The 14,957-nt window shown below is 39.7% G+C and overlaps 1 long non-coding RNA gene across 1 annotated transcript in view; it reads right to left on the reverse strand.

Moving 5' to 3' along the window:
- The window catches only part of LOC129047781 (uncharacterized), a 44,651-nt gene extending 36,338 nt beyond the window's left edge, over positions 1-8,313 (reverse strand). The window contains exons 1-3 of the long non-coding RNA XR_010136487.1: positions 7,620-8,313; positions 7,260-7,307; positions 6,614-6,731 (exon numbers count right to left, since the gene is read on the reverse strand). This is a non-coding gene — a long non-coding RNA (uncharacterized LOC129047781). The remainder of the gene's footprint in view (positions 1-6,613; positions 6,732-7,259; positions 7,308-7,619) is intronic.
- Positions 8,314-14,957: the final 6,644 nt, after the last annotated feature.

Genomic DNA, 14,957 nt, shown 5'->3' on the forward strand with positions numbered 1-14,957 from the left:
ATACAGGGTTATTGTATAATTTCATTTATATGAAATATCCGGGACAGGTAAACCCATAAAACAGATTGGTGGTTGACAGAGACAGAACGAGAGGACAGGTGGGATTTGACTGCTTACATGGTTTTATTTTGTAGTGATGAAAATATTTTGAAACTAAACAGAGGTGGTACTTCTATAACATTGTAAATATGCTCAGTGCCACCGAATAGTTCACTGTAAAATGGTTAACTTTATGTTATGTGAATTTTACCTCAATTTTTTTATAAAAGCAAGACAAAATTATTTGCTTTATTATAAACATAAAAAATTCAAAAGAGTTTGCTTTTTAAAAAAAGTCACCATTTACTGGTACCAAAATGGATATATAGACCAATGGAACAGAACAGAAGAGTCAGAAATAATGTCACACATCTATAACCATCTGATCTTTGACAAACTGGACAAAAACAAGCAATGGGGAAAGGATTCCCTATTTAATAAATGGTGTTGGGAAAACTGGCTAGCCATATGCAGAAAACCAAAACTGGACCCCTTCCTTACACCTTCTACAAAAATTAACTCAAGATGGATTAAAGACTTAAATGTAAGACATAAAACCCTAAAAACCCTAGAAGAAAACCTAGGCAATACCATTCACAACATAGGCATGAGCAAAGACTTCATGACTAAAACACCAAAAGCAATGGCAACAAAAGCCAAAATTGACAAATGGGATTTAATTAAACTAAAGAGCTTCTGCAGAGCAAAAGAAACTGTCATCAGACTGAACAGGCAACCTACAGAATGGGAGAAAATTTTTGCAATCTATCCTTCTGACAAAGGGCTAATATCCAGAATCTACAAGGAACTTAAACAAATTTACAAGTAAAAAAACAAACAACCCCATCAAAAAGTGGGCAAAGGATATGAACAGACACTTCTCAAAAGAAGACATTTATGTGGCCAAAAAACATATGAAAAAAAGCTCATCATCACTGGTCATTAGAGAAATGTGAATCAAAACCACAATGAGATACCAAAACCATAATGAGATTGCCAGCTAGAATGGCAATCATTAAAAAGTCAGGAAACAAGAGATGCTGGAGAGGATGTGGAAAAATAGGGATGCTTTTACACTGTTGGTAGAAGTGTGAATTAGTTCAACCATTGTGGAAGACAGTGTAGCGATTCCTCAAGGATCCAGAAGCAGAAATACCATTTGACCCAGCCATCCCATTACTGGGTATATACCCAAAGGATTATAAATCATTTTACTATAAAGACATATGGAAATGTATGTTTATTGCAGCACTGTTCACAATAGCAAAGACTTGGAACCAACCCAAATGCCCATCAGTGACAGACTGGATAAAGAAAATGTGGTATATATACACCATGGAATACTATGCAGTCATAAAAAAGGATGAGTTCACATCCTTTGCAGGGACATGGATGAAGCTAGAAACCATCATTCTCAGCAAACTTACACAGGAACAGAAAATGAAACACCCCATGTTCTCAGTCATTAAGTGGGAGTTGAACAATGAGAACACATGGACACAGGGAGGGCAACATCACACACTAGGGCCTGTCAGTGGGGGTGGGGGGCTAGGGGAGGGATAGCATTAGGAGAAATACCTAATGTTGATGATGGGGTGATGGGTGCAGCAAACCACCATGGCACGTGTATACCTATGTAACAAACCTGCACGTTCTGCATACGTATCTCAGAACTTAAAGTATATATATATATATATGTCTGTGTGTGTGTGTGTGTGTGTGTGTATATACAGTCACCATTGAAACTAATAAGAAAATTTTATCGCGTGGCTAGAAACAGGTAAATTTTACAGAGCAACTTTCCTTTATGATGGAAATAATCAACCAGAAAATTGAAATAAGGAAAAAGATTCTATTTGCAATGTCAGAAAAACAAGAAAATACCTAGGAATAAACATAATAAGATGGGTTCAAGGTCTGGATGAATGTGATGTCATGTTCCTGATTGAGGAAAAATCAAACAAAAGTTGAGGAAGCCGTGGGGAGGCAGTGGGTACACAGGGCCAGTCCCTCCTCCTGCTCCCACAGAGAACTTGCTCTGTGTCCTCCTCCTTGGGGAGATATACCTCAGCATCATTTATACTTTACTATGTTCCTGGCTAAGTGAAATGTTTCAAGTGATTCCAACAGCAAATGTGTCAGACCCTATTCAAGGCACTGGGATGCACCAACTCTGACCACACAGAGCAGGGGGTGGGGATATGGAGTTGTCGGGAGGGTGAGAGGCTTACATTTTAAACGTAGGTCAAGGTATGTGAAGGAAAAATACAAAATCCCATTTATTTGCATGTATTATTTTATTCCTCTCATTCAAAACAGTAATAGTCAAAAGAGTACTCTATATATATATTTTTTTTATGAAACTTAAGAAATACTGGTCAGGGCCAGGCTTGGTGGCTCATGCCTGTAATCCCAGCACTTTGGGAGGCAGAGGCGGGTGGATCACGAGGTCAGGAGATCGAGACCATCCTGGCTAACACAGTGAAACCCCGTCTCTACTAAAAATACAAAACCAAAATTAGATGGGCGTGATGGCAGGCACCTGTAGTCCCAGCTACTTGGGAGACTGAGGCAGGAGAATGGTGTAAACCGCAGAGCTTGCAGTGAGCCGAGGTCACACCACTGCACTCCAGCCTGGGCAACAGAGCGAGATTCCGTCTAAAAAAAAAAACTAATAAATAAAAGTTTAAAAGTTAGCCATGTTACCATCCCCTAGAAATGGTTATAAAGCATCATATATTTTTTTCTCAAAAATGTCCTAACAAAAGTGCTTTTGAGGCCGATTTTGGGGGAGTCCTTTGTATAAAACTTGAGCCAGTTCATAATTTCTCTTGGGTGAAATTTAAAAGAGGTGACAATTGAGGAAGTTGCTGTTCCCATAAGGATCACATGAGGACAATCCCAGGAAGCCGGGCTGCGAAACCAGAGACATTGGGTACAGCCCACTGGAGCATCAGCCTCACCTCCGGGGACACTGGTCTCCAGGGATAGGAAGTGTGTGGAGGGGGTGGGAAGGAGGAATAGCAGTGCCCACAGGGTTTCCAGAGCCAAGGGGAGGCCCTCAAGGGGCCTGGGATGAGGACTGTTTACTAACCAATATTAAAGTATTTTAATATTTTAATAACCAGTGCAACCACACCAGTACATGTCAGCTAAACATCAGCCGTGGCCACAACAGTATTATTTCAATAATTAGGATGTCCACTTCCATGCAATAGTCAAAACTTTGATTTTCTCTACTTCCCCACCTCAGACCTGCTTCAAACTGGGAAGGAAGCTCACTGAGTATGTCTATCTGGGGGAAGAAAGGCATGAAAGAGAGAAGAAGAACAGAAAAAGCCCTATTTAATCTGATGTTACAGAATGTTCACAACCGGCTCGATCCCTGAAAGATTCCTATTGAGAGATCGATAGTGATTTCCCATTTTGCACACCCAGTTATGTCTCAAGATACAAGCAATGTGACTCTCCCTGCTGACTCCTTTCAGGCACCACTTCCAGCATCTGCCCCTGGAGGTACAACCCACAGCCTCTCCGCTGGTGCCCCTCAACTCTTGGTCAGGGTCCCTTCAGCACAGCTCCACCTCAATTACCTCCTAGACTGTACTTGACTCATGGGACCCCCTTGTCATGCAAATGATGAAAAGTGTAGGCACCCACACCTCTTTCCTCTCTTCTTACCGTGGTTCCTGGTTCCTCTCAGTGTCTTGGACCTGTGGTTTTCACAGGCAGCGGTCCGACATTTGCTTCTTAATTTGCTCCTAGAATCCAGGGAGATGATACAAGCTCACAGAATAGTCTCCTTACAGGCCCTGCTGCCAGGCAGGGATGTGGGAGAGTAAATATTCAACCGCACCCAACAACATTCTCCTGAGAAATCTCCCTATTCAACCATTCAATGCAATTGTCTTATATCCTTGAATGGATCTTGAACCAAAGGTCTGTCACAAAACTATTCACCAATTCATCTGCAAGATCCAAGAAGATGATTAAGCATCATTTTTATAATGACTAAGGACTTGATATCTTTTGTTTCGTTCTTTTTTTTTTTTTTTTTTTTTTTTTTTGAGACGGAGTCTCGCTCTGTCGCCCAAGCTGGAGTGCAGTGGCGCTATCTCGGCTCACTGCAAGCTCCGCCTCCCAAGTTCACGCCATTCTCCTGTCTCAGCCTCCCGAGTAGCTGGGATTACAGGCGCCGGCCACCACACCCAGCTGATTTTTGTATTTTTAGTAGAGACGGGGTTTCACCATGTTAGCCAGGATGGTCTCGATCTCCTGACCTCATGATCCGCCTGCTTCAGCCTCCCAAAGTGCTGGGATTATAAGCCTGAGTCACAGAGCCAGCCTGTTTTGTTCTTAAAATAGAAGTCATCCCATGTCATTAAATATTCCACAATATTCTGTTTAGGGTTGAGTATTATTCTAGTCCCCTTTTGATGGACATTTAGATTGCTTCCAGTTTGAGGTTATTATAAATAAGCTGTGACAGTTTTATAGCCAGGTATTTCTGTATATTTACTTTCTTTTCTTTTTTGAGACGTAGTCTTGCTCTGTCGCCCAGGCTGGAGTGCAGTGGCGCGATCTCGGCTCACAGCAAGCTCTGTCTCCCGAGTTCACGCCATTCTCCTGCCTCAGTCTCCTGAGTAGCTGGGACTACAGGCGCCTGCCACCACGCCCGTCTAATTTTGTTTTTGTATTTTTAGTACAGACGGGGTTTCACCATGTTAGCCAGAATGGTCTTGATCTCCTCACCTCGTGATCTGCCTGCCTCGGTCTCCCAAAGTGCTGGGATTACAGGCGTGAGCCACCGCACAGGGCCTGTATATTTACTCTGTTAGGGGAAATTCCTAGATATCTAATTTCTACCAAATTTTCAATGGGTATAAAAGACACTTGAAAATGTACTGCTTATTGTCATATTGTCCTCTGTTCCTCTGTGAAGATTTAGATATTTATATTAACAACAGCACTATATGAGTGATTGATTCCCCAGAAACCGGGATTTTTATTTTTCACTTTTTTTTTTTTTTTGATATGGAGTCTCGCTCTGTCGCCCAGGCTGGAGTGCAGTGGCGCGATCTCGGCTCACTGCAAGCTCCGCCTCTGGGTTCATGCCATTCTCCTGCCTCAGCCTCCCGAGTAGCTGGGACTGCAGGCGGCTGCCACCACGCCTGGCTAATTTTTTGTATTTTTTAGTAGAGACGGGGTTTCACCGTGTTAGCCAGGATGGTCTTGATCTCCTGATCTCATGATCCGCCCGCCTCGGCCTCCCAAAGTGCTGGGATTACAGGTGTGAGCCACAGCGCCCAGCCTATTTTTCACTTTTAAAAAAATCATAATGACAGGCAAGAGAGATATCTCATCGTGCTTTCCAATTTGCACATGAAAAATGTGTAACCCCAATGATAGAATGGTCTTGATGTCACCTAAAATAAAACTAAAACAAAGTTAGCAAGACAAGCAAATCACCCTCACATGCAAACTGGCATGTGAGATACAACAGACATCTTGATATGGGAGGTGGCTTAGAGTTACCAGCCTCAGGAGAGAGGAGCTCTATTGCACACCCTTAAGTAGGAAATATTGACTCTAACAAGCAGAATTTTAAAGTGGGATATTTTATGCCTTAACATCTTTAATAGTTTACTTTGGGCTCAAGAGTTATCTATTATTAGTATTCTGTCCATTTACCTAGGCTGTTAGAAAAACTCAGGTTTTATCAGTCATACTTGGTAATAGCCTATTCTTTCATAATCCTAGAAGCAATTAATGTTACTCCAGAAATGAATGATTTGCATAATAACAGTTGTCTGTTTGTCACTTTCATTTTTCTAAAATTTATTTTGCTCGCTTTATTCAATAAAACAAAAATACTCAGAGTTTATCAGTATCATAATTTCTAGGCTCTAGAACAGTGTTTTTGATTGGTAAAATCTGCCTTAATACAAAAATCAAACATACAGTCATCCATTAATATTTGGTCAATAGTTCCAATAAGGTCTCATTTGTGAAACAATTCTAAGAAGCATAATAGTTGCAACTTTTTCCTAATGGTATTCACATCACAGTAAAAACACCTGCAAGCTATGGTGTTTAATTTCGAATAAGGGAAATGAAAGATGCCCTCTATTGTTGCTACAGGCTGAACATCATGCAGGTAAGTGAATTTTTAAAGGAAATGCTCTTCATGAGCTAGATTAGTGAAATTTATCACAACAAAACCATAAAAATACATGAAATTTGTTACAGTTCTCATTATTTTGCTCTATCCTGTTGTTTCATGGTAAAATTTGCAGGTTGACTGTTCAACAAGTAATTACTAAGCACAGAAAATTTATTTGGAAGACAGCAGTAAAAAAAGGAAACTTCAAGTATCACCCGCTATTCCCATAGCCTGAGCAATCAAGGATGCCTATGTCATCATCCCCAGGCTCACTTATATTCCATTATCACCTAAGCAAGGGTATTTTTTTTAAATTATGCTTTAAAAACTTTTTGACCCCATTTTGATTTTGAAATTATAAAACATATACCAAAAGTTGTATAAGAATTCATTTTGCAGAGCTCTTGATACCTCATCAAATCCCGCAAGCTTCACCCACTTGGAATTTTCTAAACATTTCTTTGCAGGCTGCTTACTTCTTTTTTTTTCTCTTGTTTAAATCCTTCACAGAAATCTCGCATGGCTGGAACTATGGACACAAAGAGAAAGAAAGAGCCCTTGAATATCAAAAACTTTCCTTACTACTTCTCAGGAAGAGATTACCAGTACAAAGAGAGAGTAAAATTCAATACATTTTATTCATATTTGCTGAGAAATACATTGAAGACTCGGAAGGATCACCGGTAAATTCAAAGCCCATAACAATCAGGGACCTAGACAATGCTTCCTTATCCCACTTAGGAATAATCTGCTTACCTGGGGTTTACTTGACTGGGTTCCCCAAAGTCTACAGAGTACGGACCACTCGGTAAAATAACACTAATCCACACTAACACATTCTGGAACCTCAAGTCTGTCCCTGAGGTCAGTGTGACTAGTGGTGTTACTGATTGAGAGACAGTGTTAAGTGTGAAAGGCAGACCACAAGGTACTCTGATTCGTTCTAACACGTTGGTGAGGTATTCCCTCTTTCTTTTTTACAATTTGAAAAGTATTTATTCAGTTCCTACTCCATGGAAGACATTATCAGCAATTAATACAGTAGAGTAATATATACCTCCTGACAGATCGAGACTATGGTGGCTAACACGGTGAAACTCCATCTCTACAAAAAAAAAAAAAAAAAAAATACAAAAAAAAAAATTAGCCAGGCGTGGTGGTGAGCGCCTGTAGTCCCAGCTACTCCGGAGGCTGAGGCAGGAGAATGGCGTGAACCCGGAGGCGGAGCTTGCTGTGAGCCAAGATCGCGCCACTGCACTCACTCCAGAGGGAGACTCTGTCTCAAAAAAAAAAAAAAAAAAAAAAGATCTACCTCCCTAAGGAACTTGAAATCTTAGTGGGGGTAGGAGGGTTGGAGAGTGGGTTGAGGCGAAGATGCAGTGGATTCGGCAAGCCCATAATAACCACCTAACCAGACCTCAAAGCCGCAACAAAAGGAGACGGTTCACAATACGGGAGGAAGCATGGCCAGGTCGGCTGTCCCGGAAACTGCACAAATCTGATGACACCAAAATTGATGCCTAAGAGGGCCAATTATGTTGTCACAAGGATGAACCAAACAAGAGGTTATCCTAACTGTTCTGCTCGTGGTATTCATCAGTCTTGGAACCTGGGTCAAGCTCTGTGGTCTGGCCGGTCTCAGCTTCCTGAAGTTCTCTCCAGGTAGAGAAAATGGGGAAAGTACTCTTTTCAGAAGGAACAATGTTAAGTACACGTTTGGGAATTGAATATGAAGACCACTTTGGAAAAAATCTTGAAATTTGGCCATTATTTCTATCAGCTGTACTCAACCAAGGGAAATTTTGCCGCCTCGGGACATTCAGCAATGTCTGGAGACATTTTTATTTGTTACAACTTTTGGGGGGAGGTGGTGCAGAAGGTCTGAAGAAGAGAATGGAGAGAAAGTATGTGTAATACAGAAATAAATTGATGGAGAGATAATATGTCCTTAGATATCCTATCAACTGGACATACTCTACTAGACAATGATAGAAAACTTAAAAATTTAAGAATGATGAACTAATAAATCAGAGACTTTAAGAACTTTAATTTTCAGGAAATTACCTAATTAGAAACCACTTAAAAATTAGAAGAAAATAAAAGGCTGTTACATGTTCAAATTTCTCTTTGTCAATAAATGCCCCAGTTACAATTTGGGCAGATTAAAAGTCAGAACCTGGAAGAAAAGAAACCAAGAACAGGCTCTCCTGTGCATAAGGAATGAAGCTGAAGTGTGGCTCAGAAAGAAGAAAAGATAGAAATCACAAAAGTATTTTGGAGGAAATATAAATAAGACAGATCTGGAGAATCTGTTAAAGAGCCAAGAGAGAAAAATACAGGTTTACATCCCAGTAATATGCTTCACTTTAAAGGCAATGGGATTCCCAAGTAAGGATAGCATTATACTTTATTTTCAACAAAATACCTTTATTCTGTTTACACCATTTCTTTAAATGCTCTGGTTTTCATATAGAATGTCCGAACATGTGGTGTGCCTGGGACTGAGGTTATACTCAGGGTGCAGGACTATCGGCAGTAAGATCTGGACCGTGCCAGACAAGCTGGGAGTAAGCAAACTCACTGTATCTTCGTGGGCTTCGATGCTTCACTTTCTTATATGCTAAGCATTTCTTATTTTCATTTATTTTTTAATTTCTCATTGTGATTTTAAAAACACATACAGGCCAGGCGTGGTGGCTCACGCGGTAATCCCAGCACTTTGGGAGGCCGAGGTGGGCGGATCACCTGAGGTCAGGAGTTCGAGACCAGCCTGGCTAACACGGTGAAAAACCCCATCTCTACTAAAAACTACAAAAAATTAGCTGGGCGTGGTGGCAGGCACCTGTAGTCCCAGCTACTCGGGAGGCTGAGGCAGGAGAATGGCGTGAACCCAGGCAGCAGAGCTTGCAGTGAGCCGAGATCGCACCACTGCACTCCAGCCCAGGCAACAGAGTGAGACTGTCTCAAAAAAATTTTAAAAATATTAAAAATTAAAAAATATATATATTTTAAAACACATATAAAATTTACCATTTCAACCACTTTTTAAGTGCACAGTTTAGTAGTGTTCACTGTATGCACATTGTTGTGTAACAAATTCCCAGAACTTTTTAATCTTGCAAACCTGAAACTAAACCAGTTGAACAACATCTCCCCATTTCTCCATGTCCCCAGTCTCTGGCAATCACCATTTTAGTTTCTGTTTCTGTGAGTTTGTCTATTTTTGAAACCGCATATAAATGTAATCATACAATACTTGTCTTTTTGTGATTGGCTTATTTCACTTAGTACAATATTCTCAAGGTTCATTCATGTCGTAGCATGTGACAGAATTTTCTTCTTTGTTAAGGTCAAATAGCATTCCATTGTATGTATAGTCCGCATTTTCTTTATTCATCTTTTAATAGACATTTGGGTTGCTTCCAACTCTTGGTTTTTGTGAATAATGCTGCAATTAACACGGGTATGCAGATAACTCTTTGACATAATTATTTTAGTTCTTTTGCATACATATCCAGAAGTGAGATTCCTGGATCATATAGTAGTTCTATTTTTAATTATTTGGGGAACCTCAGATCATTTTTCCATAGCAGCTGCACCATTTTTTCATTCCTACCAACAGTGCACAAGGGTTCCAGTTTCTCCTCCTCCTTCCAATATTTTTTGTTTGCTGTTTTTTTGTAGTAACCATCCTAATGGGCAGGAGATCACTCATTGTAGTTTTAATTTGATTAAAGGCACTGAACATGTTTTTTTATGTTTGTACTTCTTCTTGTGAGGAATGTCTATTCAAGTTCTTGGCCCATTTTTTTAACAGATTGTCTTTTGTTGTTGATTTGTAGTGGTTCTCTATAGACAAGTATTCTGGATATTAACCCCTTTTAGATATAATTTGCAAATATTTTCTCTCATTTCACAGGTTGCTTTGTCACTGCTTCTTTGATGTGCAAAAATTTTTAAGTTTGGTGTAGTCCTATTTGTCTACCTTTTTCTTTTGTTTCCTATTCTTTTGGTATCATATTCAAGAAATCATTACCAAATTCAGTGTCATGAAGCTTTTCTTACACTTTTCTCCTAGGCATTTTATAGTTGTAGGTCTCATGTCTAGGTCTTTAAATAATTTTAAGTTAATTTTTATATATGATATAAGGTTAAGTTTCAACTTCATTCTTTTGCATGTGGATATCTAGTGTTTACAACACCAGTTATTGAAGAGACTGTCCTTTCCCCATTGTTTTGTCTTGGTACCCTTGTTGAAGATCATATATGTGAGAGTTTAATTCTGAACTTCCTGTTCTGTTTCATTGGTCTATATATGTGTCTTTATGCCAGTGTTACACTGTCTTTAATTACTCTAGCTTCAAAATATTTTTAAAATCAAAAGTGTGAACACTGTAACTTCATTCTTCTTTTTTAAGATTGTTTTGGCTATGCAGGGTCCCTTGAGATTCTATGTAAATTATAGAATGGTTTTATTCCATTTCTGCAAAAATGTCATTTGCATTTTGATAAGAATTGCATTGAATCAGTAAATCACTTTGGATACATGGATATCTTAACACTAAGTCTTTCAGTTCATGAGTACAGTATGTCTTTCTATTTATTTACATCTTCTTTAATTTCTTTCAGCAATGTCTTGTAGGTTTTTTGTGTTTTGCTGTGTTTTGTTTTGTTTTGTTGAGACAGGGTCTCACTCTGTTTGCCCAGGCTGGAGTGCAGTGGCATGATCTCGGCTCACTGCAGCCTCAACCTCCTGAGCTCAGGTGATTCTCCCACCTCAGCCTCCTGAGTAGCTGGGACTACAGGCACGTGCCACCATGCCTGGCTATTTTTTGTATTTTTAGTAGAGAGAGCGTTTTGCCATGCTGCCCAACTTGGTCTTGAACTCCTGGACTCAAGCAATCCACCCACCTTGGCCTCCCAAAGTACTGGGATTATAGGTGTAAGCCACTGCACCCAGCCTGTTTCGTAGCTTCCAGTGTGCAAGGTTTTCCCATCCTTGGTTAAGTTTATTCCAAAGTATCTTATTCTTCTTGTTACTATTGTTTATGCTGTTATAAGTTCTTGATGGGATTGTTTTCTTAAATGCGTTTTTTGATTACTGACTGTTAGTGTATAAATATGCAATTACTTTTTGTTCACTTTGGATGATAAAATTTTGTTGAATTTATTAGTTCTAACAGTTTTTAGTGCTTTCTACACATAAGATTATGTCATCTGTAAACAGAGATCATTTTACTTCTTGTTTTCCATTTTGGATACCTGTTATTTCTTTCTCGTATCTAATTTCCCAGGCTAAGACTGTCACTACTATGTTGAATAGAAGTGGTCAGTATGGGCCAGGCGTGGTGGTTCACGCCTGTAATCCCAGCACTTTGGGAGGCTGAGGCAGGTGGATCATGAGGTAAGGAGATCGAGACCATTCTGGCTAACATGGTGAAACTCCGTCTCTACTAAAAAAAGACAAAAAAAAAAATTAGCCGGGCGTGGTGGCGGGCGCCTGTAGTCCCAGCTACTCAGGAGGCTGAGGCAGGAGAATGGCTGAACCCAGGAGGTGGAGCTTGCAGTGAGCCGAGATCGTGCCCCTGCACTCCAGCCTGGGGAACAGAGCGAGACTCCGTCTCAAAAAAAGGAAAAAAAAAAAAAAGAAGTGGTCAGTATGGACATTCCTGCCTTATTCTTTTTATTATTATTATTATACTTTAAGTTCTAGAGTACATGTGCACAAAATGCAAGTTTGATACATATGTATACATGTGCCATGTTGGTGTGCTGCACCCATTAACTCGTCATTTAGCATTAGGTATATCTCCTAATGCTATCCCTCCCCCCTCCCCCCACCCCACAACAGGCCCCGGTGTGTGATATTCCCCCTCCTGTGTCCAAGTGTTCTCATTGTTCAATTCCCACCTGTGAGTGAGAACATGCAGTGTTTGGTTTTTTGTCCTTGCGATAGTTTGCTGAGAATGATGGTTTCCAGCTTCATCCATGTCCCCACAAAGGACATGAACTCATCCTTTTTTATGGCCGCATAGTATTCCATGGTGTATATGTGCCACATTTTCTTAATCCAGTCTATCGTTGATTGACATTTTGGTTGGTTCCAAGTCTTTGCTATTGTGAATAGTGCCACAATAAACATACGTGTGCATGTGTCTTTATAGCAGCATGATTTATAATCCTTTGGGTATATACCCAGTAATGGGATGGCTGGGTCAAATGGTATTTCTAGTTCTAGATCCTTGAGGAATTGCCACACTGTCTTCCACAATGGTTGATCTAGTTTACAGTCCCACCAACAGTGTAAAAGTGTTCCTATTTCTCCACATCCTCTCAAGCACCTGTTGTTTTCTGACTTTTTAATGATCGCCATTGTAACTGGTGTGCCATGGTATCTCATTGTGGTTTTGATTTGCATTTCTCTGATGGCCAGTGATGATGAGCATTTTTTCATGTGTCTGTTGGCTGCATAAATGTCTTCTTTTGAGAAGTGTCTGTTCATATCCTTTGCCCACTTTTTGATGGGGTTGTTTGTTTTTTTCTTGTAAATTTATTTGAGTTCTTTGTAGATTCTGGATATTAGCCCTTTGTCAGATGAGTAGATTGCAAAAATTTTCTCCCATTCTGTAGGTTGCCTGTTCACTCTCATGGTAGTTTCTTTTGCTGTGCAGAAGCTCTTTAGTTTAATTAGATCCTATTTGTCAGTTTTGGCTTTTGTTGCCATTGCTTTTGATGTTTTAGACACGAAGTCTTTGCCCATGCCTATGTCCTGAATGGTATTGCCTAGGTTTTCTCCTAGGGTTTTTATGGTTTTAGGTCTAACATTTAAGTCTTTAATCCATCTTGAATTAATTTTTGTATAAAGTGTAAGGAAGGGATCCAGTTTCAGCTTTCTACATATGGCTAGCCAGTTTTCCCAGCACTATTTGTTAAATAGGGAATCCTTTCCCCATTTCTTGTTTTTGTCAGGTTTGTCAAAGATCAGATGGTTGTAGATGTGTAGTATTATTTCTGAGGGCTCTCTTCTCGTCCATTGGTCTATATCTCTGTTTCGGTAACAGTATCATGCTGTTTTGGTTACTATAGCCTTGTAGTATAGTTTGAAGTCAGGTAGCGTGTTGCCTCCAGCTTTGTTCTTTTGCCTTAGGATTGTCTTGGCAATGTGGGCCCTTTTTTGGTTCCTTTGAACTTTAAAGTCGTTTTTTTGAATTCTGTGAAGAAAGTCATTGGTAGCTTGATGGGGATGACATTGAATCTATAAATTACCTTGGGCAGTATGGCCATTTTCATGATATTGATTCTTCCTATCCATGAGCATGGAATGTTCTTCCATTTGTTTGTGTCCTCTTTTATTTCGTTGAGCAGTGGTTTGTAGTTCTCCTTGAAGAGGTCCTTCACATCTCTTGTAAGTTGGATTCCTAGTATTTTATTCTCTTTGGAAGCAATTGTGAATGGGAGTTCACTCATGATTTGGTTCCCTGTCTGTTATTGGTGTATAAGAATGCTTGTGATTTTTGCACATTGATTTTGTATCCTGAGACTTTGCTGAAGTTGCTTATCAGCTTAAGGAGATTTTGGGCTGAGATGATGGGGTTTTCTAAATATACAATCATGTCATCTGCAAACAGGGACAATTTGACTTCCTCTTTTCCTAATTGAATACCCTTTATTTCTTTCTCCTGCCTGATTACCCTGGCCAGAACTTCCAACGCTATGTTGAATAGGAGTGGTGAGAGAGGGCATCCCTGTCTTGAGCCAGTTTTCAAAGGGAATGCTTCCAGTTTTTGCCCATTCAGTATGATATTGGCTGTGTGTTTGTCATAAATAGCTCTTACTATTTTGAGATACATCCCATCAATACCTAATTTATTGAGAGTTTTTAGCATGAAGGGCTGTTGAATTTTGTCAAAGGCCTTTTCTGCATCTATTGAGATAATCATGTGTTTTTTGGTCTTTGGTTCTGTTTATATGCTAGATTACATTTATTAATTTGCATATGTTGAACTAGCCTTGCATCCCAGGGATGAAGCCCGCTTGATCATGGTGGATAAGCTTTTTGATGTGCTGCTGGGTTCGGTTTGTCAGTATTTTATTGAAGATTTCTGCATCAATGTTCATCAGGGATATTGGTCTAAAATGCTCTTTTTTTGTTGTTGTGTCTCTGCCAGGCTTTGTTATCAGGATGATGCTGGCCTCATAAAATGAGTTAGGAAGGATTCCCTCTTTTTCTATTGATTGGAATAGTTTCAGAAGGAATGGTACCAGCTCCTCCTTGTACCCTCTGGTAGAATTCTGCTGTGAATCCATCTGGTCCTGGACATTTTTTGGTTGGTAGGATATTAATTATTGCCTCAATTTCAGAGCCTGTTATTGGTCTATTCAGGGATTCAACTTCTTCCTGGTTTAGTCTTGTGAGGGTGTATGTGTCCAGGAATTTATCCATTTCTTCTAGATTTTCTAGTTTATTTGCATAGAGGTGTTTATAGTATTCTCTGATGGTAGATTGTATTTCTGTGGGATCGGTGGTGATATCCCCTTTATCATTTTTTATTGTGTCTAATGCTTCTCTCTTTTCTTCTTTATTAGCCTTGCTAGCAGTCTATCAATTTTGTGGATCATTTCGAAAAACCAGCTACTGGATTCATTGATTTTTTGAAGGGTTTTTTGTGTCTCTATCTCCTTCAGTTCTGCTCTGATCTTAGTTATTTCTTGCCTTCTGCTAGCTTTTGAATGTGTTTGCTCTTGCTTCTCTAGT

This window comes from Pongo abelii, chromosome 13 (assembly GCF_028885655.2).
Source record: "Pongo abelii isolate AG06213 chromosome 13, NHGRI_mPonAbe1-v2.0_pri, whole genome shotgun sequence".
Taxonomy (NCBI): domain Eukaryota; kingdom Metazoa; phylum Chordata; class Mammalia; order Primates; family Hominidae; genus Pongo; species Pongo abelii.